The sequence below is a fragment of the Hetaerina americana genome, unplaced genomic scaffold (assembly GCF_022747635.1).
Source record: "Hetaerina americana unplaced genomic scaffold, ioHetAmer1.1.p SCAF_152, whole genome shotgun sequence".
In the NCBI taxonomy this organism is placed as follows: Eukaryota; Metazoa; Arthropoda; class Insecta; order Odonata; family Calopterygidae; genus Hetaerina; species Hetaerina americana.
In genome coordinates, this window is record NW_027286648.1 from 407,501 (window position 1) to 433,785 (window position 26,285).

Consider the following 26,285-nt stretch of genomic DNA (forward strand, 5'->3'; position numbering starts at 1 on the left):
GAGAACACGGAAGCGTGGACGGAGGCGTTGAATCACCACCTTTTCCGCATTGAGTCAGTCCGTCGCATTAAGGTTGATAGTCAGCGAACAAGAGTGCGCTCATTTATCCCGCTGCTCATTTTTTTCATGCGCCTCCCTCCACCTCCTCCCCCCTCTCGACCGGTCGCGATTCCCTCGACTCGTGGCTGACGCCTACCACTTGCACGTCCCGCGATCCTCCGGTCCTTGTCCGAATCGCGTGCGTTTGCAAATGTGTTGACTCTTTGTCAACACTCTTTGTTTTCGATTAACAACACGTAAAACTATATTGATATACTACCTTGATCAAAAATTTCCCGGAATTTATTCAGAAAATTAAAAATACAAGTTTATTCATCTAAATCTAAATTGTCCCCTTCAAAGTAATCCCCATCGACTGCAACACACTTATGCCAGCGCTTGATCCAATCCTCGAAACATTTTTTATATTCGGTTTTCGGTATGTCCATCAGTGCTTCCTGCGATTTTTCCATTACTTCCTCTCGGCTGCTAAAACGCGTTCCCCGTAATGGTTTTTTAACTTGATTGAACAGAAAGAAGTCACAGGGAGCCAAATCAGGTGAATTCGGTGGCTGTTGGATGGTATTTGTTGCATTTTTCGTCAAAAAATTACGAATAATGATAGCACTGTGCGACGGTGCGTTATCATGGTGCAAAATCCACGAGTTTTCTGCCCACATTTCTGGTCTCTTTCGGCGAATTGCTTCACGCAAACGTCTCATAACGCCCAAATAATACTCTTTGTTTACTGTCTGGCCTTCTGGCAAAAATTCATGATGCACTACACCGTTGTAATCCATGAAAACCGTCAGCATTGCCTTCTTTTTTGACTGAAAACGACGTGGTTTTTTTGGTCTCGGCTCATTTGGTGAACGCCATTCACTTGCCTGATGTCTGGATTGCGTGTCGTACTCATAAACCCACGTCTCGTCTCCAGTAATGATCCTTTTGATGAATGTGGGATCGGATTCAGCCTCGCAAATCATGTCTTTTGCGACGTCAACACGGTCTCTTTTTTGCATGAAATTGAGGTCTTTTGGCTGCTACACGACGGAAACCCAAATCATTAACCACAATGTCTTGGGCGGATCCATAGGCAATGTTCAAGTCCTCCGCTATTTCTCTGATGGTTAATTTGCGGTTATTGACCAACATTTCTTTTACTTTATCAATTTTTTCACCGACTTTCGATGTCGATGGTCTGCCACTGCGTTCATCATCTTCGATTGACTCACGACCACTTCTGAACCGCTCGTGCCACTGGTAAACGACCGTTTTTTTTAGAGAATCGTTGCCGAAACACTTTTCCAACATTTCCAACGTCCGTGCGCCACTAAATCCGTTTTTTACGCAAAATTTAATACAAGTTCGTTGTTGCAAATTTAAATCCATTTCTGAAATTGTAAAAAATCGCCAACACACACAGAGATAGATGTACTCTTGGCTACGTAACTTTGGCAAATGTCAAGTTATGACACTAAGATTTAAAGGGAATATCAACAACAGATGTACCAATTTAACAAAAAAACAGAACTCAAATCGGAACGATGGGAGCGCCACACGGTGGTTATTCCGGGAACTTTTTGATCAAGGTAGTATCTGCAGAATACGATTTTTAAGGTCCTAATGACATAATGGCACCTGGTGAAAGCACAGCATTGGTATGATAAACTTATATTCTTCTAGAATAATAAGAGAAACGACAGAAACAGTAAAACTAAAAATTAAAAATCAGTGGGGAATTCACATGAAACAGTTAATGTAAAAGTCTGTATATGATCAACAAATGAATCTTTTTGACTTTCGGGTGCACCATTTTCTCGGTTATATTAAAAACCTGGTGTTCCTCCACGTAATGATATCCATTGGTCACCCGCCAATGGACGTTGCCATATACTATTTCTATTCGTTGTTAAGACTTAGAATAGTTTTTACCGATATTATATTACCCGCGAAACATTTTCCCGAACCTTTCAACTTTTCCCCATTTTGCCGGGGACGGGACCAATGGGGAGGAATGGCGGTTTGGGGGGGAGGGAGTCTTGAGGGAGAAAGGTTAGGCAGGTCATCAACCGCCCTTGAAGACTCCCTCCTCGTCGCCCACTTCCCCCCCCCCCGCGATTGCCGACCTCCCCCCGACGCTGACCTGTTATTATTCTCGTTTTATTTCTCGCCCATCGCCGCGGCCGCGTCCCGCTCGACCCCCGCGGCGGATACGAATAAACACACGAATACGAGGGAGAAAGGAAGGAAGGGGGCGTGCCCCCGGCGGCTTGATGGGGGTGGGGGAGTCCTCGGGGGCGGACCGGAGTGAGGGTGGGTGGGGGGTTGACGCGCGGAGGGGGTGGATGATAATGGTGATGGCGATGCTTGTGGCGGGGAAGGAAAAGAAAGGGTCAGATTGCAATCAAACATCCTCCCTCTCGTCTTTTCATATATTTTCAAATAAGCGTGTGTGTGTGTGTGAGTGTATCCCTTTCCATTTTTCAACCCTCTCCTCCCTTCTTTCGCCCTTCGGCTATTCTCCCTCGTACCGCTTATAATTGTCGCGAATTAACATAATGATGTGTGGTGGGTCGGTGAATTTTTCGTGAAAAAAGGGGAAAAAATTAATTAAGAGATTCATCGTCCGTGGTGTCTAGCGTAGTTCATACTGCCGGCTCCCCCTTTTATGCTTTCTTAATTAGTAACTTGCGTGAGGAGCTTCATTCTTTGGAATCGGGGGGCGGGGGGGGGGGGACGACATTTGTTAATATGCGTGTATTCCCCACTCGTCCCTTTTACTATTTTCCTGTGGCCGTTAAAAATTGCTTTAAATCGCCCTACTGTCTCATCGAAGAGGCGGTTGTTTCACGACTTTTGCTTTTAATCGTAGCAAACTAAAAATTAATTTAAATAATTGATGGAACTCTTTGGAAAGTCGTTAATCAGAGCAAAGTTCCGTCTCTTTTGCTTGTTTAAACTCATCTGGAGTTTCCCAACAGCGAAAATGATGAATTTATGTTTAACATTTCCTCCCAAAGTTAATGATTTAGCATTTGAAAATATTACCCGTGGCTCAATTGAAATAACATTAAGGCCCGACGAAAAGAAATTTCCATCTCTCTCCCTTCTCCTTCCCCCCTTTCATCTGACTCGCTCATCTATCGTCTTTTGTTTCTTTTCCGAGCTTGTTTTTCGCCCCTCCCCTCACTTATCCCTTCAAAAACCCCCAGAGCCCCTTTCTCCTCATGGGTTCACGCCTTATAACAACCCCCCCTCTCGCCAAAGGGAAATCGAGCTGAATATTCGCGGCCAAATATTTAGTGTTCGTGGAAACTCCTCGAGATGATGTGCGAGTTAATTGAGAGATGAACTTCACGGAGACTTCTTTTTTAAGTACATTTCGTATGGCCAACGCGTTGTTTCTCAATCACTCCACGCGATAAGAATCACCATTGAAATATGAAAATCAAATGCCTCGTTAACCCGGCAGTTTGTAGATTCGTGAAGCTTCGATACTGCTGTATGTATTTCTCAGCAAGTGTTACATAGATATATATCAGCGTTTGTTAAAATTGTTTATTATAGTAGTTTAGTTTGTCAGTATCATCCGTCGACCTTATAATAAATCCCTCAATGACATGATAAGAATCTTGGTAAAAAAATCTCCCCAGATTTAATTGACTATTTTCGATTTTAATATGGGTCTCTCAATCAGAAGAATAGAAAATTGACTTTTTTTAAATCATTGATTCAATTCATTTGCAAAGGGCTTAAACTCGAGTGTAAAACCGAATAAGCCGAGGAAATTCCGGCGACACCATTGACCAAATAGTCAATGATGTCGCCGTGTAATCAAACCTCCTCGGGAACATTCCGCGGTTCGGATGACACCCGGAGCCGTACTTACAACGGGCGGGCGGTAATCTCCGAGTGGTGTGTGCGTCGCTAGTTCTCCGTGGACTGCGGCTTTCGGTGCTCAATTCTTTGACCAAAAGGGTTCTTCTGCCTCGCTCGGAGCGATCGCCTTTCATCCACGATAATCCTCGGCAGCCGGACATGCCCGAAAGCGCGGTCGGTTCGGGGGGTGTAAAATGCTTATTTTTTCTCAAAAGACGGAGAGACTAAGCGGGTAGCAGCCCCGCGTGGTGGGTTGCTACGCTCCGCTAGCCTGGAATAAATGACTGTGCAGTAACAAAAGATCGATGGTGGGTGGGAAGGAGGGAAATCCCGCCTCGCCCCTGCCGTGTTATTTCGGCCCTTTATCGAGGCACGGCCCCTCGAGGGAGTGGACAAGAGGAGGGTCACAGTACGCCGCCCCCTCTCCCTCCTGCCACAACACCCCCTCCCCATCATACCGTACTCTAGGGAAGAGCGGTGTGTATCGATATTGGTGTATATCGATGCTTGGTTGGACACTCAAGTCCTTTAAAAGTTTTAAATACACAGGTGTACTTAATAGAGCTTATAATGCCTTATTGGGCATTTAGTTTTATCTTTTAGAACTTAATTGTGTGCGGGTTACGAAAGACTTGTTACTCATCACCGGTATTACTAGGCATACTTACGCATTTCGACACATTTTGGCTTATATATAGTATATTTAACTAATACCACCAAAAAATAGCAATTATCAACACGTAGGTCGGTTTGATACATGAATGTGTGGTTTGAGCTCACCCAGTTGGAAGTCCAATGGAATGTGAAATTCACTCATTCAGGGTGAAGGGGTCACTAACTTTCTCTACACCGCCTGTGATTTCTCAGCAAGATTCCCCAGAAAAACTCACAGCTTGGGTAAAGCTGAGAGTGCCCTGAGGCGCCGCCACGAGTCGAACCCGAGCCCTCTAGTCAGTAGCCTAGCTCTTCCCCCATCGGCATTTCAGGCCCCCTTTTAATAATACATATTAATTATTTATATGCGCTGCAGCATTGAATATTTTCCCCGTTAAACGCAGTTATGTATTTGAGCACAACCATTATTGGAACCCACTTGTCATTGTGTTTAAAATATTTTCAAATTGGTTGGTGAATATGTAACATTTCATATTGGTACTTGGATCTATGCAGTAAAATGTTATTATGATTTTATCGATAAAGTCAAACAAATATTTGAAATTGTATCGAAAATAGTCCGATATATCGATGTATATGTATGTAATTTCAATTCGATAGCCCATTCCAACAATATACTCGCACAAATCCCTTTCTTTTGTTTCTCTTCCCCCAACCTAGTCCTCCATTTTTAAACCTTCCCCGAAAAATCGGAAATATCTCCCGCCCGTTGGCAAGGGTGGTGTGCGGGGGGTGGGGTGGGGGAGCGTTTTGGGCTTTGCGCGTTCGCATTAGCGCTCCGGTCGAAGGTGTGTGTGTGTGTATAGATATACGCGCTCGCCCGTCTCCCTCAACCCCTCCGCCCTCTCCCGCACCGTCCGTCACGCTACGGCGACTCTGGGGTTTTTTTTCCCTTCCCCCCCTCCCGATTCGCTCGTCCGCTCCACGACTAGCACGCGTTTTTTCTCTCTCTCTCTCTCTCTCTTTCTCCCTCGGTCCGATTCGAAAGCACGGCGGAGTGCGCGCGTAGACGACTCCTCGCCCACGCGAGCCTAGCACGTTCCACGGAGAGTTTTCGAAAAGGAGAGAGGGAAAACTGTGCCGATCGAAACTGCGTCTCATTGGGAGGATTGGCGCCGCGGCGAAACGCCGATGGGAGGATCGCTCGTCGATTCGGTTGTCCTCCTTCCCCTCTGAGCGTTTCCCTCGCCATGAATTTCGTGGGGGTCGAATTAAACGGGCGTGACATTAGGAACCAACTGTTTGCGATCGTGCTCATTGATTTCAGCCCAACCCTGCAGCTGGTTGCCCTTAAGGATTGGCGATAGTTTCGATATAATAATTCCATGTCGATCACTTTCACTCGATTACGTTCGATAAATATCGTATCTAATATTTTCCGATTATCGATAATTTTGTTTCGTCATTTAATATCATCAAAAGAAGATCAAGGATTCTGAAGAGATCTTAAAAATTACTCTTTATTTCATATTGCCACATTTATGATTCAATACACCATTGCATTGATAGTTTTGAATCAATAAACGTGTATCTGTTGATAACTTAGAGCTAACCGATGCCGATCAATAATACAGATATATCGATGGTTTTCATTTACTTGCGCCTTCTCAATCGACGTTAAGACTGGTATTTTTATTAATTCCAAGTGCTTAGGATCTGCACTGCCCTGTACGCTGAATTTTACATTGCAGTACTAGTTAAATGTTACCTCTCAGGATACAATTGATGCATGGAACAAGGAAATGGGAAAAGTTCATTTATTTACCCAATGAAAGGTGAATAACCAGGCACATATGTATACGTATATATCCTCTAATCTTGATTAGTGTGGTTATGGCCGTAAGGTGGGTTGCATGGTATGCATGCACCACTCCAGATGGTGAACTCACCTATTCCCGGAATAAAATTGATGGGACTCTGTGGGCTCTGCTTCATTTCCCGACTGTTGTCACGAGTTACGTCATGTTCGGACGCTTTGTAAGCGCCATCGCCAAGGCCGATCTGTGCGCTATAGAATGATGGCTTCGCGGACCTGATACGCCAGTCGCCGCCAGATGGACCGTGTCCGCCCGCACCTCATCCGCCGAAGCGGCGGCCTCAACCCGAGAAGGGGTGGCAGGCAAGCCATTCGCAAGGCACGCACCCCTCCTCAGACCCGTCTCCCCCTTCACCCCGCCTGGCATTCCAAAAGCGAAGCCAATTTTTCGATATCCCACCGGTCAAAATCTCTTGCATCATAACAAATCATATGGTCGGGCACGCTTGATCCGGCTCGGGCGGCCTGGTTTAAGTCGCAGCTAGCTCCTCCACTCAGTGAACCCGACCAATGCATTGGAATCCTGCACTCGGCGAGGAGGAGACGATTGGGAAGAAAGGTTTCCGTAAGTGTTCAAAGAGACGCCGCCGAGGATCGAGATTGGTATAGCAGTCGGTAGAAATTACGCTCCACGGGATGCGATCGCGTTGTTTACACGCTTTGATCGCCCTCAATCCGTGGCCAACAAATTCTCGTTCTGCGCTGTACGAATAGACTGGATGTGAGTGTATTTGTCTTCCGCGGTCGAGTGCCGAGATCAAACGTCGTGCAAAATTCTCTGACGAAATGTGTGTGTACCTAAGAGTCGCTTCGAATTTCCGAATTGACTTGAAACGATTATAAATCGTCCCAAAGTGTATTTGAATTAAACCCTTCTAATGATAAATATTAATTAAGAGACAATATATGTCAACGGAATTTAATAGAAATACGGTCAGTCTCAAATCGATTTGGTCTTTTGGGTAAACCGGGTCCACAAGTCTGACTTCTCTTGCCCTTAACAAAAATATTTGATTTGGTAAAACTCCAGCAAACCATTTTACCTGTTGATTGTGGAATTCAACGATTCTTCGTGTATTTTCCATGTTTTATAAACATCTTCATTAAAGAGCCCAACGCCTCACGCAGTATACATACACTTAGAACTCCGCTCCCTCTCTCTCTCTCGGGGAAATTATGAAGTATTTGTTGCTTCGGATACAACTCTTCTAGGTTGAAGAGTAAATAAACGGAGCGTGACCGTAATTCATCCCTCACACTGTGTGACTCACCTCCCCCCCTTTCACCCAGTCGCAGGTTTTAGTTATGTACGTACCTCGTCATGTACACAAAACGCCATCTCTTTTCCTTTCCACATGTCGGCTAATCTTTCCCCTTCGATCTATATTTCGTTTTTCTTATCTCTTGCGCTGCTTCCCGCATCTCTGTCCTTAATTTTTCACTCTTTATTATGGCCGTCACCATTTCATCTACAGCTCACCGTGATCGCCGATCGCGAAATTTAAAACCCTCGCTGCCACCGCGGGGGCAACCGGCGCGTACCGTCATCTTCACGATTTCGTCCCGGGCGATATCCAGTGTCATTCCCCGCCTTAGTTCGCTCCTTGGCTAGCGTTCAAGAGTGCAGCGTATTTCAACATTCATTCTTCGTTCAAGTACAGAGTGGTTAAATTAAATGAAGGGGATTGCTAATTAGCGAAGAATCTAATCACGGCACGCTTAAAAAAAACCATCTAATGATTGGTGTTATTCGGCTTTTATTCATAAAGAGCAAATAGATTTGAGGAATATTCAATATTTCCTTAAGTCTTTAGAAAACGCATCGCTGATCAATGAACAGATTGCAATGTGGGCGTTTATTCATTTTTGTACGGTTATACCAATATGCTCTAGGTTAGATGGAATCCCTTTATTCATACTCCTGAGGGACCAAGTTCGGAGACTCAGCGGCACGTACCCATTGCTCATGCGACCGACGGTGAGAAACGAGTTTAGCTACGAATCGGAGTGAGTTATGCTGCCAACGGTGGCTATGGTGCTCTTGTTCTAACATATTCCCCCCTGCCCTACTCCTGCCCCCCGCCCACTCCCGCATTAGGGCCTCCCCTCAAGGGTTGGTTAGAGGGCGGTAAGGGGCTGAGGTCATAGATCCTATAGTTTACAGTCTACGCTCTCCTTTATTAAGCCACGCGCGCCCTATATAGCAGGACCGGTCTTTGTCCAGATTAATATATGAACACTGGCGGTTTCAGCGGGAGGGGGGGGGGAGAGTGAGTGATTTTTTTAAAAGGGGCTAAGGGGGGTTGAAATTATAAGCTCCTCCTTTTCCGCTCCGCCTCATCTTCATAGCATAAGCCGTCTTTAACGATACAAAGGGGAAGAGATTTTTATCGGAAGAGGAATTGTTTTCGCGGAGATGCGGACGTTCCGCTGCTTACTGCTATGAGGAAGTTTTCTGTGCGCCTCGTATTTTTTTCGCAGTTTCAGGAAGAGAGGAGGTATCCTCTCTCCCATTTCTCAGATTGCGATCTTGGGTCCCCGGTAAGCTTGTCTGCGTGGGAGTTACGAGGGGAGTGTAACATGAGTTGCGTATTTAAAATTCCTCGTCCAATACAAGTGCGTTCCAAAGGTATGAACGCATTCTCACTCTTGGTCATTTGTAAGCAGCTAAATTGGATTATATACAGGGCCAAATTACTTGTTCAAAGAAAATTGGTTTAATATCTGTTTTATCCAATTGGATCACAAATACTTATTCGCGTTTTCAGTTAAATAGTGTGAAAATAAATGATATATTGCGATTGTTTAAAATAGTTTTCTTCCTGTTTCGTGAATTGAATTGACTAAATACCGTGTAACGCCAGCTATATTACTCAAGTAAAGCATGTTGAAGCACTCTACTCATCTAAATATTAAAGAGATCTGAAATGAGTGGCCCAAATAAATCGTGCGATAGTTTCCAAGGCAACTAGTTGAATTGGGGCCAAAGCGCGTGGGGATAAAATTAAACTTGCAACTGGAGGATTGGCGATATTTAATGTTCGAGATACGGCAAGTGGCATCACGCTGTGTGCCAAAGGCGTTCAGCAATGATATAATTAAGTTACTTGGGGTCCTTTGTGAAAGTCGAATTTGAAAATGATTCTAGCGGAATTCGCGTGGCTCTCAAGGGATGCTACTTTCAATTATTTCGTTTGAGAAGATTTTTAGAAAATATCGAATGAAAATAGCGATCCTACTTCGTGTGACTTCCAAAGGTTTATTTTCGATATGTGTATGCATATACGTATGTATAGACATGCATATGTATGTGTGTGTATATATATAACTGTATATATATTATTTATTAATTAGGTAATCTACCGGTTTTTGGATGGACACAGCTACTAAATAAAACATTTTTTGACTCTTAACAAAACAAAAACTCCAGCATCCTACTCTGTATCAGGTCCCTCTTTAAGTACTTTCTTCCTCACTTCATCCCGTCCAACAACATCCCTATCGTGTTCCTTCCCTTTCCTCGTTTGCCTGACATTCTCCCCTCAATTATAGTCTTCAACATCCCACTGCCGGTCAATACCCCCTTCATTCTCTTTTCCTGCCTCCATAGGATTTCTCCCTCTCCCTATATATATATATATATATATATATATATATATATATATATATATATATATATATATATATTTATATTTATATTTCCTGGTCAAAGAAACTGCTTGGAATCCGCACCCACCATTCTCACTAACCTTGTGTTCGTCCTTCATGTATTTCTGTCCTTTTCCCTGACTATATCCGTGTATATATGTATATGTACGCGTGCGTTTGTGTGTATATGTATACATATATATGTGTGTGTGTGTGTGTGTGTGTGTGTGAATTTCAGTGAAGAGAAGGCGAAGAAAAATTGAGGGAGATGCGGAGTCCGATGGGGAAGACAAGTAGCCGGATTCCTCCGGGCAATGGGGATTGGGGCAAGCACCGGAGTGTGATGAGGGGAATGGGGAAGGACGCCACGTGCGCTTCTCCTCCCCTCGGCCCCCACGGAGCCCCCACTCCATATCACCACGAAGAGGTGCATCATGGGGAGTAGTCGGGTGTTGGTGGGTGGGAGTGCGGGCGTGTTGGAGGGCCTTCGATCTATCGAAAGAAGGCTGCACGGGGTGTGTGCGTGTGTGAGTGCGTGTTCGGTTGGTCAATCCATTTTTTTCTGGGCGTGGTTGTTTTCTCCTCCCCCCCCCACACCCTCGCGTCGTGTTGTGCCTTGGCATCCTTTTCGGAATGGGCGGTGAAAGGGAGGAGGGAACGCCGTTGGGGGGCGGTTGGGGAGGGGGCTGCCCCGCCTCGCGCCCCCGCGGGCGCTTCCTTCCTGCCCACCTCCCGCGCTCTCCCTCCGCCCCTTCCCTCCGCTCCCGCGCCTCGCACACTTCCCCGGCAGGCTCTTCCTCCTCACCTCGCCCGCCCCGACCTTGCCGTCCCGCTATCCCATCTCCCCCCGTCTCGGAATGAACACTTGGTACGGTGCGCTGCCGACGCGGTGGTACGCCCTTTCATTTCTTGCTCCCCCCAAATTTCAAGCGTAAGTACTTTGTTTCCATCCTGAGTTCAGTACATGGGTGTGCGTTGATTCTGTGGAGTTAGTGATGGAGAAGTGAACCTCCTTTTTGACTAGACAGAACCGTGAATGGGGCCACCCTTCTTGCATATCGCCCATATTTACTCTTTTTTCTAAAGTTTTTACAGAACCCATTTTTTTCAAAGTATCGAAGGAATTACGGGACATTTATTGGCGTTGATTTCTGCAGGAATCGTTTAGTTCTCTTGTCCTAGTGGTGTTCTCCAATTCCTGAATACTCCGTTAGAATGATTTTATGTAAGATGCTTTGTGGAATTTATCTCCCTATTTGAGACAAGTCTACTGATTATAATTAGTAATAATACATATGCAATCCCGATTGACAGAGCTGGGGCGATATCGGATATCTTAATATTTCGTGTGCATTCTGATTAGAAGAGAAAGGTAACGAAAGCGTTATCGCTGGCTTTTTAATTTGGCGCCGGGCATAATTTCTTGGCTCTGTCCACGGATGCCTCTGATTCCGTAGGGGCAAGCTGTGCGTCTCGAGGGAATATCGCGCTTATGGGTGTTACGATATGGCGCAAAAATGATCCGAAATTGTGTTTACACAAACAGAGGGAGCAGCATTCCTCCTCTCTTTCGATAATGCTTTTTAGAGAAGGACATTCTTATCGTGAGCTCTAAGCGAGTAATAATGAAGTGAAAATACACGTATTATCTTCCCTGCACTCTTCCTATTCCCGCGTTGCAATTTTTACAAAACCGAATGTTTGGCGCTCATGAGTTAGTCGTATTTTTCATCGAACTTTTCAGTGGACGTGTACCGGAAGTATACTAAGCACAGCTTACTTGGAATACGAATTATATTTTTCCGAGAAGGCGTAATTGCGTAAAAGGTGCAGTGATAGTTTTGGCATTTGTCTTAGGAAGCCTTGAGATGGTGCCCAACGTTAATCGACTTGTTGAATATCTGCAAAATTGCTTTCTTTTATTTTTCAGTATCTTCTAAATTTCCTCCTTGGGTTGGTCCTCATTCATTTTAAATACCCGTGTTAAGAAAGCGTGGCTCAAGTCCTTACAACTCGGATTCAATCTGGTTCTCTCTCTCAAATTCTTTGGATTCCCTGTCTCATGCCCTTTGAGTCATAGCGGAGATAAGCATCTCCTTCCGTTCCCTTCTTTTCAAGTTTTTCCACCCGAAAATTAGGAAATGAAAGAAAATTCCCGGAAAGTGAGAAAGAAAGGTGTTCGGATATTAGAAAAAAATTCCTACATGTAAGCGAATCGCAGATGGTTTTCCGAAGGCTGTTTTTTTCTCCATTTTGTCGAAAAGCTAATCAATTATTAGGTTACCTTCTCGGATGATTCCGTTTCTCTCCTCTGGAAGGGAGGGGGTCCCCTTCCGACGCCCTTCTCAATGGGACAGAACTTAATTACGCCCTTCTCCCGACCCTCCTCCTCTCACGAGCGTCTTATCCCATCCGACGGTCCCTCGTCACTTTTTTCCACGCCCCCAATGGCTTTCATGTTCCTCAATTTCTGCGTCATTTCCTCCCCGATCGGAGCTCCGTGCATCACCTCCTTATTTTTGTTTCGGAAGCCTTCCAAACGCTTCATCTCTCTCTTGCGACTGGTTTGATGCGAGCATAGACAAAAGTGTCGTGAGCACGGAAGTGGACATGCGCAAATGGTTTCTTTTCTCGGCGTGGATTAAAACTCTTTATTTGTTTTCTTTTTCCACGACTTGAGTCAGAATTCCGGATAACTCCCCTGCTTGCAATTTAATAAAAAAAACTGAGAGTCGTACTCACACGAATTTATTTAAATAATCATCGTTACCCTTCTTACCGGGCGGAGTGAACCTTGATATAACCATTAGTTTTCGATGCTCGCACAAAAGATTCTGTGTTCTCGCCCAATGAATGCTCATATTTTTACTGTGCAAAATGTTCTTCTCTCCAATATTTTGAATGCCAGGATTTTTTTTAAGTGTTACAAAGCAGTGCCAATTGTTTTATATCTGCAAAGTTTATAAAGAGCCCGAATCTTTCGCAACACGGTCGTGTCTACACTCGTGTTTCGCAGCCGCGAGGATTTTCATCCATCCCCCGATTATCCCCCGGGAGTTCCCCTCTCCGAGATCGCGCGCACGCCCCACGTCTCCTCCCCGCTTTATGGTTCCGCACTTAATCCCTCCCCTCTCCCTCCCCCATCCAAACACTCACCCTCCCCCTGCATTCCCCTCCCCTCCCTGCGATAATCTTCCGTACTCTCTCTCGTTCTCCCTTCCCCCGCACCCGTCCCTCAGCCGTCAATCCACTCCCCCCCGACCACAGGTCCGCTGGTAAGCAGACTTTTATAATCTACGACACTTTCCCACCGCCTTGGCAAGTGGGCCAAGCGAAATTGACTTGCCTCGACTGGCACGGGGAAGGAGCATAGCAGGGGCGGGTGAGACGGAGATGGTTCTGAGGGGGAAAGCCGAGGGTTTTGGAGGGGGTGGGGGGTGAGGAGAAGGGACATAGGGATGCAGCAGCGTGCGAGGGTGAATCGGAAGGATGGCAGGAAATTACGAGTGGATTGACGGGAAAAAATATGCACATTGAAAAGGAGGTTTGGCTGAGGAAATTCTTCCCAAAGTGCCCGGTTCCCAAATGGAATATTTTTTATAGGTGATAGAATTCGAACCAACTTCATGATTCCTCTTCGTTTCTGAAAAATAAAAGCGTACTATATGCCTTGTAGAAATAATTTGGAAAATATAAACATTCAAAATTATCATTACAAATATCACAAAATCGTGAAAATTTAATGATACGTTTTTAAAAATATTGTTTTGTTTTTGAGAAAATGCCATCAATGAAACTGAGTAAATATGAATCACCAAATTGATTGAAGGAGGTTGAAAATGGTTTGAGTTGTGAGAATCGTGTTTGAGTCGTGTTATAAGAATGAATGCGTACTGATAAAGCTTTTGGTTTCGGTAACTAATTAGGAGATTAAAGTAGATTTAGATGTCTCTCGCCTTTTTTTAAACTTTAGTTCTCCCTAATTCTTTGGAGGGTGCCCGAACGCCCATCCCATTTTTTATTAGTAGCCAGTAAAACTTACTGTTTATTCATAGTGGTCATGTTTCGATGTGTGGAGGGAAATTGATAAACAAAGGTTTGCTAAGACTTAACACTAGTATATCATCAGCGGCGGAAAAGCTCCGAAATATCCAATATTGGAATGTATCTCAGGAAATGTAGAGGGTGGGGTAATGTGGAAATGGATTGTAACGAGAGAAGAACATTGGCGTTGGTGAAAGGGAAGCGGTGAAAGATAGTACCCTTGAGGTACTCCCTCATGCTGGGCATTCGGGGGTGGTGCGCCAAGGCGTGAACTAGATCCTCTCTCCTTGCACCTTCCCCTCGTCGTAGCTGTGAGGCGTTCGGGGGTTCCTCTGAGGATTTGTGCACTCTCGCTCAATTACGCACGCACTACCCCCCCCACCCCTTCTCTCTCTCACACACATTGCGCTTCCCCCAACCCCATTTCCCGTTCACCGTGAGATTTCTCTTTCCTCCGTCGGTATCGAAAAATCGAAAGCTTCCTTTCCGTCTTCCCCTCCCTTTCTCTTTTTCCCTTCACAGTCAACCCCTCTCCTTCCTTTCTTACGGCCAACTAATTGCTCACGTCCACTGCATCCCGTGACTTCTATCTCGAGCATTCATTCACTCCCTGCTATCCTTTTCCAAAATATTTCTGGGAATTTCAAATGCGCTTCATCTTCTAGAGCAGTCTATATTCCTGGTTTCATTCGGTCAATGATTCCGTGGAATAGTCTCTTAGGCATCTTTTTCCTATCTCCTCTGCTGATGTGTTTGCCCCCATCCTTTGGGAATGTGAGTTTATGCAGGTAGAAAAACAAACTATTACAATTTTTTAATTTAAATGGATTAATACCAGGAGATTAGCGATCTCAAATTCTATGTAGTAGGATTCGGCTGAGCGAAAGTGCTTTCCTAAGAGGGAAAATTTGTATGGTACTTCTGTGTTTTGAGTAACAGTAATAAATCATCTCAATCCAAAACTCACCCATTTTTACGGAGGATATAATACTTATGTGGTTTCATATATTTATTATAAACTTTATTACTTTAACAACGTTTCTGAAATGATGGCAGGCTAAAATATTTGGTTTAGAACTATAATAAACCATTAAGCAATTTGAATCTTCAAGTTTTACACGTTCCCTTGTGTGCATTGCATTGTATGAATTCCCGAAATGTAACTAATTTCTCTCTCACTAGTTTGGGGATAAGTTTTAATTGTTTTAGAATAAAAGAAATATATCTCTAAAAATTTTTATTAGCATAATAAAAAGCGTTAATATTCTGGCGTAAGTTGGTATTACAAATTGCAGGAAATGATTACACATAACAGATTTATGCCCTTCCCATCTTTTCACCGCATTTCCTGGTTCCCTTTCCTTCATGCTCGTGCCTCCGACTCCCCTGTTTCCGTGGCTCCTTTTCCCTCACCCACTCCTCTCCTTTCCCTAGTACTCCTCACGCACACCCCATCCTCATTTCCAGTCATGCGCACAGACAGACGCCACCGCGGGAGGGCAGCAATTCGTCCGCCGTAACGGGGCTTCGTGTGACTCGTTATTAATTCCCACCCACCCATCCGACGACATTACGGTTTGTTTGTTTCACATTTTCCTCCTCGGGGACGTGCGGAATGACAAGGGTGAAAAAACGAGGTGTTAGGAGGGGGGGGGGGGGGACACAACATTAAACGCATGCGAGGGAAGTCGACGAGATGAGAGCCGAGTGAACTGATGCTTTTTGAACGTTGATTTCAATATTTCACAATGGAACGTGGATTCCGACTGACTCTGACAGGAGAAGCTAGTTGTTGTCGGCTCAATTATTTATCGAGTCAGTAGATTTTTCATTTGGTTGCTCCTCGCTACGCCCTCAGAGATGAAATCGAAGAAAATAGCAGTAAGTGAATTGGACGTGCTTGAAATAAATCCTAAATGTTCGCTCCATTTCGGAGCTACGAATGGCTGATCGGGACAATTCTCTCCTCTTCGGCGTAAAAATTAGATGTATTGATTAATGCTTTGATTTGCAGAGAGTTTATTTCATATTCAATGGAAAATGTCGAGCTAAGGTTTTAGCATTTTATCCTCGTGCTTTCCTCGATAACGCTGACGGATAAAAAGGTTCGGAGCATAATGATGCATGAGGAAAACAAATTTGCACTTTTCCACAAGTTTATTGGTAGCGTACTACGCGTTCCGGTTCACAGAGCCATCTTAAGGTACGAAACGTCTTGTACCTGAAGTACTGTGAAGTGAAACGCGTGGTACGCTACTAATAAACTTGTGGAAAAGTTCAAATTTGTTTTTCTCATGATGACGAACTTCCACTGCATCTCGCCTGAATCTGTTGAATGTATATAACGATCTCGCTGTCTCCCGACATCTGACCCCATTTCGTATAACGGAACGTAATGTGCCCATTCACATTTTGCAAAAACCTCGAAATTTCCCGGCACTAGAAAATTTAGAAAACAAACAACTTTCAAGGAACCAAGTGGATTGCGTCTCCCAGGGTACTCTGGTATCAGTAGTCGTGGTGATCCATGCAAATAAAAAGTTATTTCTTTGGACCAAAATATCAAAGTGCAATCGGGGAATAACTTTCCTTTTTCCAGCATACGTGGCCCGCTTATGTCAAATGCAATTCATTGAACCTGTGTTCCCGTCTTTAATGATTAATACTCTTGCTTTGATTGCTTCTGTTTAATTGTGCGAAGAGGAATTCGTGTGAATATATTCTAAAGTTCTGTCGTCATGGCAATACCACATTTTATAATTCTTCGTAACTAAGCACTACGTAAAAATAAATCCCCCTTCGCTTCCACGCGTAGTTGCTCGAAAAGTAGGCATTATGTCTCGGTCATATTTTCGATCGTGGGTCTGTGTCGCTTCCTTGAAATTTTCTAAAAAATATTTCGTGCCGGTCATTGTGATCGTGACGGCGTGATGCCAAGGGATACCAGACCGTCGCGCTTTTTTACATTGCTGAGAGGGATAGAGAAATCTGTTGCGACGCCATCATTTTGAAGTGTGTCTGTCCTATTCGTTACACTCTGCTTAGCAAGTCGCTCTTTAAACGGCAAACCGTGGAATGAGAAATGTGGGGGGGGGGGGGAGGGACACGCCGGCCGGCGGGAGTCTTTCTCCCATTCGCGCGGTGCGATTGGCTCCGTTTTTTGTGAAAAGGGAAAGGGTTTCCACCCCTATCGGCCCTTCAACACCCACACCCCCTGTGTGCCGCAAGCATGTGTCCGCAAACAAAATTTCACTGTATTTGTTACATTGGGAAAGAGCAAAAGAGGGATCAGTAAGTGTTGCGAGCGATATCTTGGCGACCGCTGTGCATTCTTGGGAGTTCCAAAGAAGTTCGTCATAGGCAGTAGCTTTCAGTGTTCTGAAATTTCTCTTGAACGACTAGTGGAAAAGATAAATCGAAGGCAAAAAATTCACCTCGTATTCTCGCGAGCAAAGATCAAGCTTTGATAGTGGCCCTGAGCTTCAGTTAAGGGAAATGTGAAAATCACTCCCGATGATCGATAATAATATCAACGTGGAGCGATGCTAAAATATTCAATATATGAATTCCTCTGCAATTTTTGTATATTTATTAACTCTTTAAAAAATATTTCATGCTAAAATATTCAGCGATGTCAAATTAAAGTCGATAATATATAATATTGTAATAAATATTTGTTGGCTAATGTGGTGGAATCGATTTGGAATGAAGTAGTATTTCAAGTAATTCTTGTTGAGGGAGGAATTACGTGATTCACATGATTATGGAATTGGGAATTCTCTCAGAAAAATTTTCGTTAAAATAATATCGTAAGATTGATTGATACTGTTGAGCATTGATAGAGAGAGTGAATAATGGTTTTTTTTTAAATTAAAGGACACGTTTATTTTAAGTTCAAATAATTTTAAGAATGAAACTTGAGTGTTGTCAGGGGCGCCAAATATGGTTTGAAAACTCTGGATACGTGTCCAACGTTCTACCACGCATGCTTCCAGTGCGTTAGAACACATTATTTCGAATTTATTCAGATTTCCTGTTCATCCTTATAAACTTTCCGGAGCAATATTATTTTTTAGTGAATTTCAAATCTGTGGAATTCCATCGCCTCCTTTTGATTCTGAATCCGAAGATTGTTTGAGGGAAAAATTCTCGTCGTGCCACTTTCCCTAATCAGCCACGTCACGTATGTGCTTCGTTTGCTCATTAAAGTTAGGCGGACCGAGGGAAGAAAGGAAAAAGCCCGCCCAAGTTTATACACAATCGAGATGTAATTCAACTGCCAACGGCATTTCCAATTTCCATCGCTGTTGCTCGGGCTGCTTGCTCCATCAATGCTTCGAAGTTGTACCGTTGATTACGAAGTTGTACTTGGTTACTGTTTACTGTAAATGTATGCCCAATAAAAAGGATGCTTGAATGTTGAATAATCAGCATGCTTTTTTAACATTCGCGTGGTAATAATTTATATAATCATTCTCCTCCGTTAAGTTAGTCCCATTATCCATCCTTTCGTGGTCACAATGTGCTTGGTTAGCTATCGCCGAAATGCGGTCGCTCTTCTGGGAAAAACTTGGTGAGTTTTATCGAAAATTTTGAGCGTGTATCGCTACGAATCCTTTATATAAAAAGCAGGTTAAATTTGGTTAAGTCAGCGGAAAATACTTTATCACTATCTTGCTTCCTTTCGAGAAATCTCTCATATTTTTTTTTTTGAGGAGCGAGATAGCAGCCCCGCTCCCATTGAAATGAGTGGGGCCATGTAAAAAAAATCTCCTTAATCGATCGCATGAGGAAGCAGGGAAAATGATATTTCCCAGTCCGCGTCCCGAAATAAAAGGTCATCGACTGCGTCACAGTAGGTATACGTACGTATATCTATCGACCGGACCCTCGAGCCGAAACACACGTTGGGCTAGGTCGGACGGGCTACCTATTGCTCATTTCTGTCCTCGGCGGGTGGGGGGAAGGGAGTGAGATTGACAAACGTCCGCCGTTGATTGGCAAATCGTCTCACGGCCGCGAGGGAGAGAGGAGAGGGAGGGGGACGTGTCCACTGGAGTCAGCTGGAAGCAGCTCCGAGTTCCCATTGAGCCAAAAGAAGCCCCGCTGTTATGTGTGCGATGGTGTGAGAGAGAGGGAATCTTCTCCGTTGAATGTACAAAATTAAGGTTGAAAAGAATGTACAATGGTCGGACCTAGCAACCGACAAGAGTCGATCCCTTTGGCTTCTCTCCTTATCGTATTGCTCGATGACGATGTCACGGAAAAACGTTTGAAGATTTATTTTATGAAATTCTACTTCTTTTCGTGGATTTTCGGAGAACACGTGAGTTCGAATTAAAAAGATATGCGGCGTGCATTGATTTAAATGTTTATATTGAGCATACTTTGATGTTGTGCTTTAGATACTACTAGACTATGTGAAAGACCGGTGAAGCCCATTTGGGGTGGCAGGGGTCGCGGCGCACCTCCACGGAAGAAAGAAAGTGGAAATAATCTCCCCCCTAATGTTCCCAATCAATTTTCAATTGATGCAAAATATTTTCACTAATTTGCTATAATGTAGCCTTAACTATAGTTTCTTCCATCTGATTTCTCATTATTAATATTTTAAATTAATAATGGGAAATCAGATGAAATTTATTAAGTGGATAACAACCACTGGATTCAACAGAAATGATGTAGCTAAGATATGTTCTGCCACATTTTCATTGACCTCGCATATTTTGGGTGCTACGCGTCACGGTCACCTTCCTTTCCCTCTTCCCCTGACACTCCGGCATCCCCCTCCCCCCGCCATCCCCAAACCCACTATCCGCCCCTGCAGGAAACGTCATGTCGCTTTCATTTCCGACTTAAGAGACCTCTAAATCATCGAATCAAATTCCTGATGTGATGGGGCACAGTGGGAGGGAGTGTGTTGGAGGGAGAGGTTGATTGGGAAATTATAGTACGAGACTGAATAATATTGTTTTATCCAATGTGAATATGGCAGAACATAACTAGCCAATGGTTAAAGGACCTACATTACGGGTAAATTTGGCTTCGCCCACTTTTTCTATGTAATTTTCAATCCAGCCACATCATACCATGTATTGCGACATGTTGTTGTTGGGTTTTCATAGAGCGTGTGTCCTTCGACCGTGATGTGTCCTTGGGAATAGCAAACCTCTTTGTCTCCGCTTGATTAAAATGGTATCGGGTGTTTTAATGGACGCATGGTACGAGAATTTTCCGGCTGTTCCCTCTGCCGTGCTGTCTCCACACGATTCCGGAGGTACATCGGAGGTCTTTCGGCACACAGCCCCAACCTGTGTTGACCAGTGGCGGACCATTGGATCCCTCCCGGAGGGTGGACGTCTTTGCTTAGCAAAGGGATGGTAGAACCCGATTCTGGCGAAACGTTAAGCCTGCCTGGCTTGTACAAAGTGAATGCCCAGCTGGAGAGAAGTGAGAATCATTTGAAAAGTGATCTTCAGAGATCGTTAATTTTGGACCACATTCGTTGTATGTTCTCGGAGGATCGCCCAGGGAGTGGGAAGCTCCATAGAGAGGGTGACGAAAGGGAATCTCAGACAAAGTTATGACGGAATACGGCACTAACATTAGTTATTATATATATATATATATATATATATATATATATATATATATATAAATAAACATATACACAGTAATCAACCCGAAGGTCGGTTTAGTAGGTGATGGTAGATATCACCCAGTACTAAGCCCTATACGGCGTGTGAAAAATCACACATCAGGGTAGGGGGGCCGGTTCCTTTCCCTGTGCCGATTATATATATATATATATATATATATATATATATATATATATATACATATATATATGTGTATATATATATGTGTGTGTATATATATATATATATATAAATAAACATATACACAGTAATCAACCCGAAGGTCGGTTTAGTAGGTGATGGTAGATATCACCCAGTACTAAGCCCTATACGGCGTGTGAAAAATCACACATCAGGGTAGGGGGGCCAGTTCCTTTCCCTGTGCCGGTTATATATATATATATATGTATATATATATATGTATATATATATATATATGTATACTATATATATATATGTATACTATATATATATATGTATATATATATATATGTATATATATATATATATATATATATATATATATATATATATATATATGTGTGTGTGTGTGTGTGTGTGTATATATATATATACACACACATATATATGGTCAATAAAAATCTTGCATCGCATATTTATGATTAATGTTTCATTTAGATTCTCCTACATTTTAGTCTTAATTAATTAACTACTCCCTCTCTTTTCTTCCCTACCTTTCTTCACTAGTCTAGTGAAGTGTCTAGTATGTCCCCCCTCTCTATCCAGCGCAGTGGACCAGCTGAGCCCGCTTCCGGTTTACGTGTTGACACGTAGACAAAAAGAATTCAATTTATCATGGATGTTGCCAAACGAAGGATAGGATGCCGATGATTCGACGTATGGAGCGCCAATATGAATTCGACGGAAGGACGCAACTGGTGCTCTTTATTTTTTTTCTTGTTAGTCAGGGCAGCGCATTGAAACGCAAGCAGCGCCTCCATCAGCCGCCATTCGCGTGCGCCGTAAGCGGCGCTGAACGCGAGACAGCTGCGGGTGTGGGAATGGCCGTGTGGGAATTCGTCATCGCGGTTGCGCACGTGCCGCCTATAATGGTCACGCATGTGACGCCGACTGTGACCCTCCCCCCCCCCCGGAATCAAGAGCAACCGCTTTTTTTCCCACCAGGGAACAACTCTTTCACCCCATGGGACGTCCGCGGATCCATGTGCATCTATCTACTTGTTCAATACCGAAGTCCGGCCGGCCGGTCAGAGAGAGAGAGATTAAAGGGCCGGCCGGGATGGAGGGGACCACTCACCGGTCTGAGTATTTCGAGCCACGGGGTGCACGGGATCGCGACCGATGTCACCTTGAGAATAATCGCACATCGCATCAAACGATGGCATATGTCGACCGATGGGTTCCGCGAGGAATCTTGATTGTGAGCGAGAGCTTTAGTGCGCCAGGGATTATTTCGCGACTGAGGGCGTGACCGCTGGATAAGATTTACCGCCAATCACATTGGCACTCACATTGACATTGTTTCACGCGAAGCAAAGTAGGGCGGAGTCCAATGATTTTTTTCACTGCATTCACTGTGAAATCGCACCATAGTTTCTATTAGGTAACTTGCGGACATAATTAAAGCTACGGCTAGCAGAAATAGGAATAGAAAATTTAAATAGAAATATCACCTTAAGTCTTCGTATAGCGTTGTATATTTTTGGTAGTACCTTCTTCCAAAAAAATACTACTGAATACTTATTCTTCGAATTATTTATTAAGTGTGGTCTGATTTTTGGAAAAAGGCGTATCGAAAATGTTTTACGTAAATATGAATAATATATTTGTTTTTATTTTTAGATAATCCCCACCGGATGTATCAACTGAGTTATATTGAGATCAGCCGATATTAATTGTTACAATTTTGGGAAACAGTAAAGCAATTAAATTATTCAATGGATGATTGAAGGTGGTTACGACATCTTTCCTTTGCTTTGAATAAGTTACTTTGAATAAGCTTTTAATTTGCTTTTGTTAGAGTAGTGCTCTTCTGCTATTCCTTATAAAATGGTGTCCAGTTCTTTTTCAAGTTGGCCTCGGAGTAGGAGTTCGACATCGACGTCATTTGAGAGAGGAATCGACTAATTCGTGTGCAGAGCGCATCGGTATTTCACATTTATGACAAAAATGAGAGAAATAAGTTTGCTGCCATCGGATCCATTCTGAGTTTCAGTATGAAGGACGCTTTGAATTATTCACCGAGACGAGAGAAACTTTTTTTTATGTTTTAGGGAGAGATGAACTTCATTTTGGCTCAAGACGGAATGAGAGAGGGGGAGCACCGATCACGGGCCGCGTCAAATTGCGCTCCCCGCACGGAAACCCGATTGCTTCGTCCCAGCGATCGCACCTTTGAAACCAACCCTCCCTCGCCTCCCAACCGTATCGCCCGGCATCATCTGCGCATGTCGCATATTTTAACACTCCGTGACAGCCAGGCGGGCCACTTTTGGTCCTTACTTTCGCTGGACGCGTGCCAATCCATGACCTTTACGGGCGCAACAGACCTCATGAGACCTCACCCACACCAGCGCACTCGCATACCTCTCTCTCTCTCTCTCTCATGTTCCCTCTCAAGTACCGGGACTGTCCTTGTGCCGGACGGTGGCCTCGTCCCCGTGGAAAAGGACTCAACTCCCGCCGTTTCGTTCTCTTCCTCTCTCCCCTCCCCCGCGACCGTCCTCCTTCCACTCTCCGTCCTTCCTTCTTGGCCCCCGCGTTCCGTACCACAGGAGGGCGGACCCAAGAGTTTTAACCACCTCCTCGGATGCTCTAGGTATTCGGGCTCTCATGCCAATATGCCACCCAAGTTCCTCTCTGTCCTTTGAGGACAAATCCTATCGCTGGTTGTCATACAAATAGAAATAACCTCCGTGGCAGGTCGATAAAATGTAGATTCAACAATGAAACATGCTCCTCGCCCCCCCCCCCCCGCCCCCGCATGGTGGAAAGTTCCGTAGTGCATCCGCCCTCATCCCTCTTTTATTCCAGTCAATCCAATCCGATCTTGTTGTTGGCCGATCTCACCCGAAAGTGATGCCAAATGTGTTTTCTCTGAGCTGACGAATCCCCAAAAATTCATATGGCTGTGTTGAAATTTAGTTAACAGAAAAATAACTATAATGACACCCGAGTGTTTAGATATTTTCTGGTGTTTAAGTGTCATAAAATGATCGAATTCGACGTTTAAAATCAGCTACTACGGTGAAGTAATCTGGCGTCATAACACAAAAATTCCAGCGGCCCTTCCAGTCAGCCTACACACTCGGAGTGGGCGTGGAGCTTAGATACAGGTTTATATATAGTCATCACGTTGTCAACCGTAATGGACACTATTTCAACTTGATCAATTCAATCACAAACCTGACATCATCTGTATTTTTATTTAAACGTGACAAAATATTTCGATATCGATGAATTTGGGACCGACCGAAACTATCAAACTGATTCATGGAATCTGAGCTTAATATTGACACGTGTTTTCTAATAACATTAGACCAGCCATAATTTAGCAAAGCATCAAAACCTACAGTTGTTTTTACAGAAACCTTTTGTTTGAATAAAATTATTTAAATGAAAAAATTAATAAAGAAAGCTCGCTCCTTCGAAACGTTTTCATGATCCATTGCAATTAATTCACTGATTGATGGGAAAAAATTGATTTTATTTATAAATTATATTTTCGCATCGGATAACTTCTCAGTGACGGAATGTAAAATTCGTTAGCCCTGCTGGACAATACTCATATTCCATGCTGAATAGTATTGTGCTCAAACAGTTATCGATTGCATATATTTGCAAATAATCAGTGTTACAGACCAGTTTCAACGATTATGTGACGCGAACAGAGTATGGGAAATAATTTTGTTTTCATACCGAGACAAATTGTAGTTCTAAACCGGTCAGTTAGTAACAAAGTAATTAGATGAGTAATATGCATATTGATAAAATTCATTATGAATTTTGAAGATTCGCATATTAAACATGAGCAAAATTTGGCGAGGTGGAATGAAAAATCAGTGTTTAATAGGTTACGTTCACTTTATGCATTGCACTTGCAATTTCAAGAGTCCATCCAGCCTCCGAATCTATGGTTGGGCGTCGCTGGCGTCGAAATGGGATGCCGACGCTGGGCTCCGCGTTCTGCAGGGAGGGGAACGAGACCGGCGCCTCAACATTCGCCACCTTTCAATTCCCTCGTGCGAAGGGAGCGGGCAATTAATCCGATCAAAAAGGAAACATGCGCGCGTCATCCTCCACTGCATTTTGCGCCTGGTCACCAAGCACGTCAGCGGCGCAAAATGGCATTCATTTGTATGCTAATCGAAGTGTGCTTTTTATAAACCCTGCATCAGGCGAATTGCACGTATTACACAATTCTCTTCCCTCGCGAAATCAAGTCTTTCCATGCCGTTATGGATAATGCAGTTGCACTCATTCATGTTGATCTTCTAACGCATGGCTGCTTTTATCTAAGTATTTACGCCAATTTTTCTTTTTTTTATCATTTCTCGGAATAAACACAGTGAAGACGTATTGATTTTGGAGTTCGTATTCCAATTTCAAGGGTAGCTACTTGTTGCTAATCCCCAACACCCTCTTGTGTGTATAAAATCTTTGCACTGTAAAAAAATCTTTTCCAGTTACATTTGGAATTTTTCGTCAGGGTTACATTTCCATTTTTTTACTCTTTTTCGTTGAGCTGTAAAATCCTTGGGGTATTCGAAATGGGGTTATTGGAATGACGTTGCGTGAGTCTGCGGGCTCGGATGACCACTACGGTGCCTATCCATTTATTATTCCCGAGTTTATTACCGGGTGAGTGAAGTCTGAGTGTCGGAGATGTTGTCTGCAGTTGGGAATCACGACGTCATCTGCGCAAAAACATTGTGCGTGCATGGAAACGGAAATTCATAGGGAGGCACTGATGGGCCATCGTCTGGATGCCGTGGTTAGGTGACGGAACCATTAGTGGGAGAGAGATGGCGGTCGCAGGGGGCGTTTGTGGGTGCGGGGGTTTTCTTAATGGCCGATCGCCTCGTATGGGAATGCGGCGGCCGGTGCGGAGTCGGTTGGCGCGGAGTGGGTACACTGCCGGGTGGCGCTGCGGTGGGGTGGATTGAAAAAAAAAACTCATAGTGAGGGGGGGGGGCAACACGGAAGTGGCCGGCGGACGACCGACCCGCGCGGCATTAAAACTTACGCCACCGTGAAGTTGGAGGCACTACTGTTTTAAAGGCAGTCACCTCCTGTTTTTGCCACCCCCCCCCACCTTCTCCACGTACTTAAAATTTTTTCTTGCACCTGTACCACAAGGAGGGAGAGGATGAAAGAGTGAAACTCTTTAAGTTATGGAATGAGACGAGTCCTCGGTTGAAATTATTTTTTTTCTCCCTGTTCCAAAGCATTTCGAGTTTAATCCTATGAGGTAATTACAATGGATTACTCTTTGTGGGGGATATGTGAAGGGGGGGGGTGGAACTATGCGAAGAAAATACTTCGTCCCCCGCGTGTGTGAC

The 26,285-nt window shown here is 44.0% G+C and overlaps 1 protein-coding gene across 1 annotated transcript in view; it reads left to right on the forward strand.

Moving 5' to 3' along the window:
- The window catches only part of LOC139686947 (uncharacterized), a gene marked incomplete at its 3' end in the record, with an annotated part of 231,273 nt that overhangs the window by 145,841 nt on the left and 59,147 nt on the right, over positions 1–26,285 (forward strand). The gene's annotated exons all lie outside the window — the stretch shown is intronic.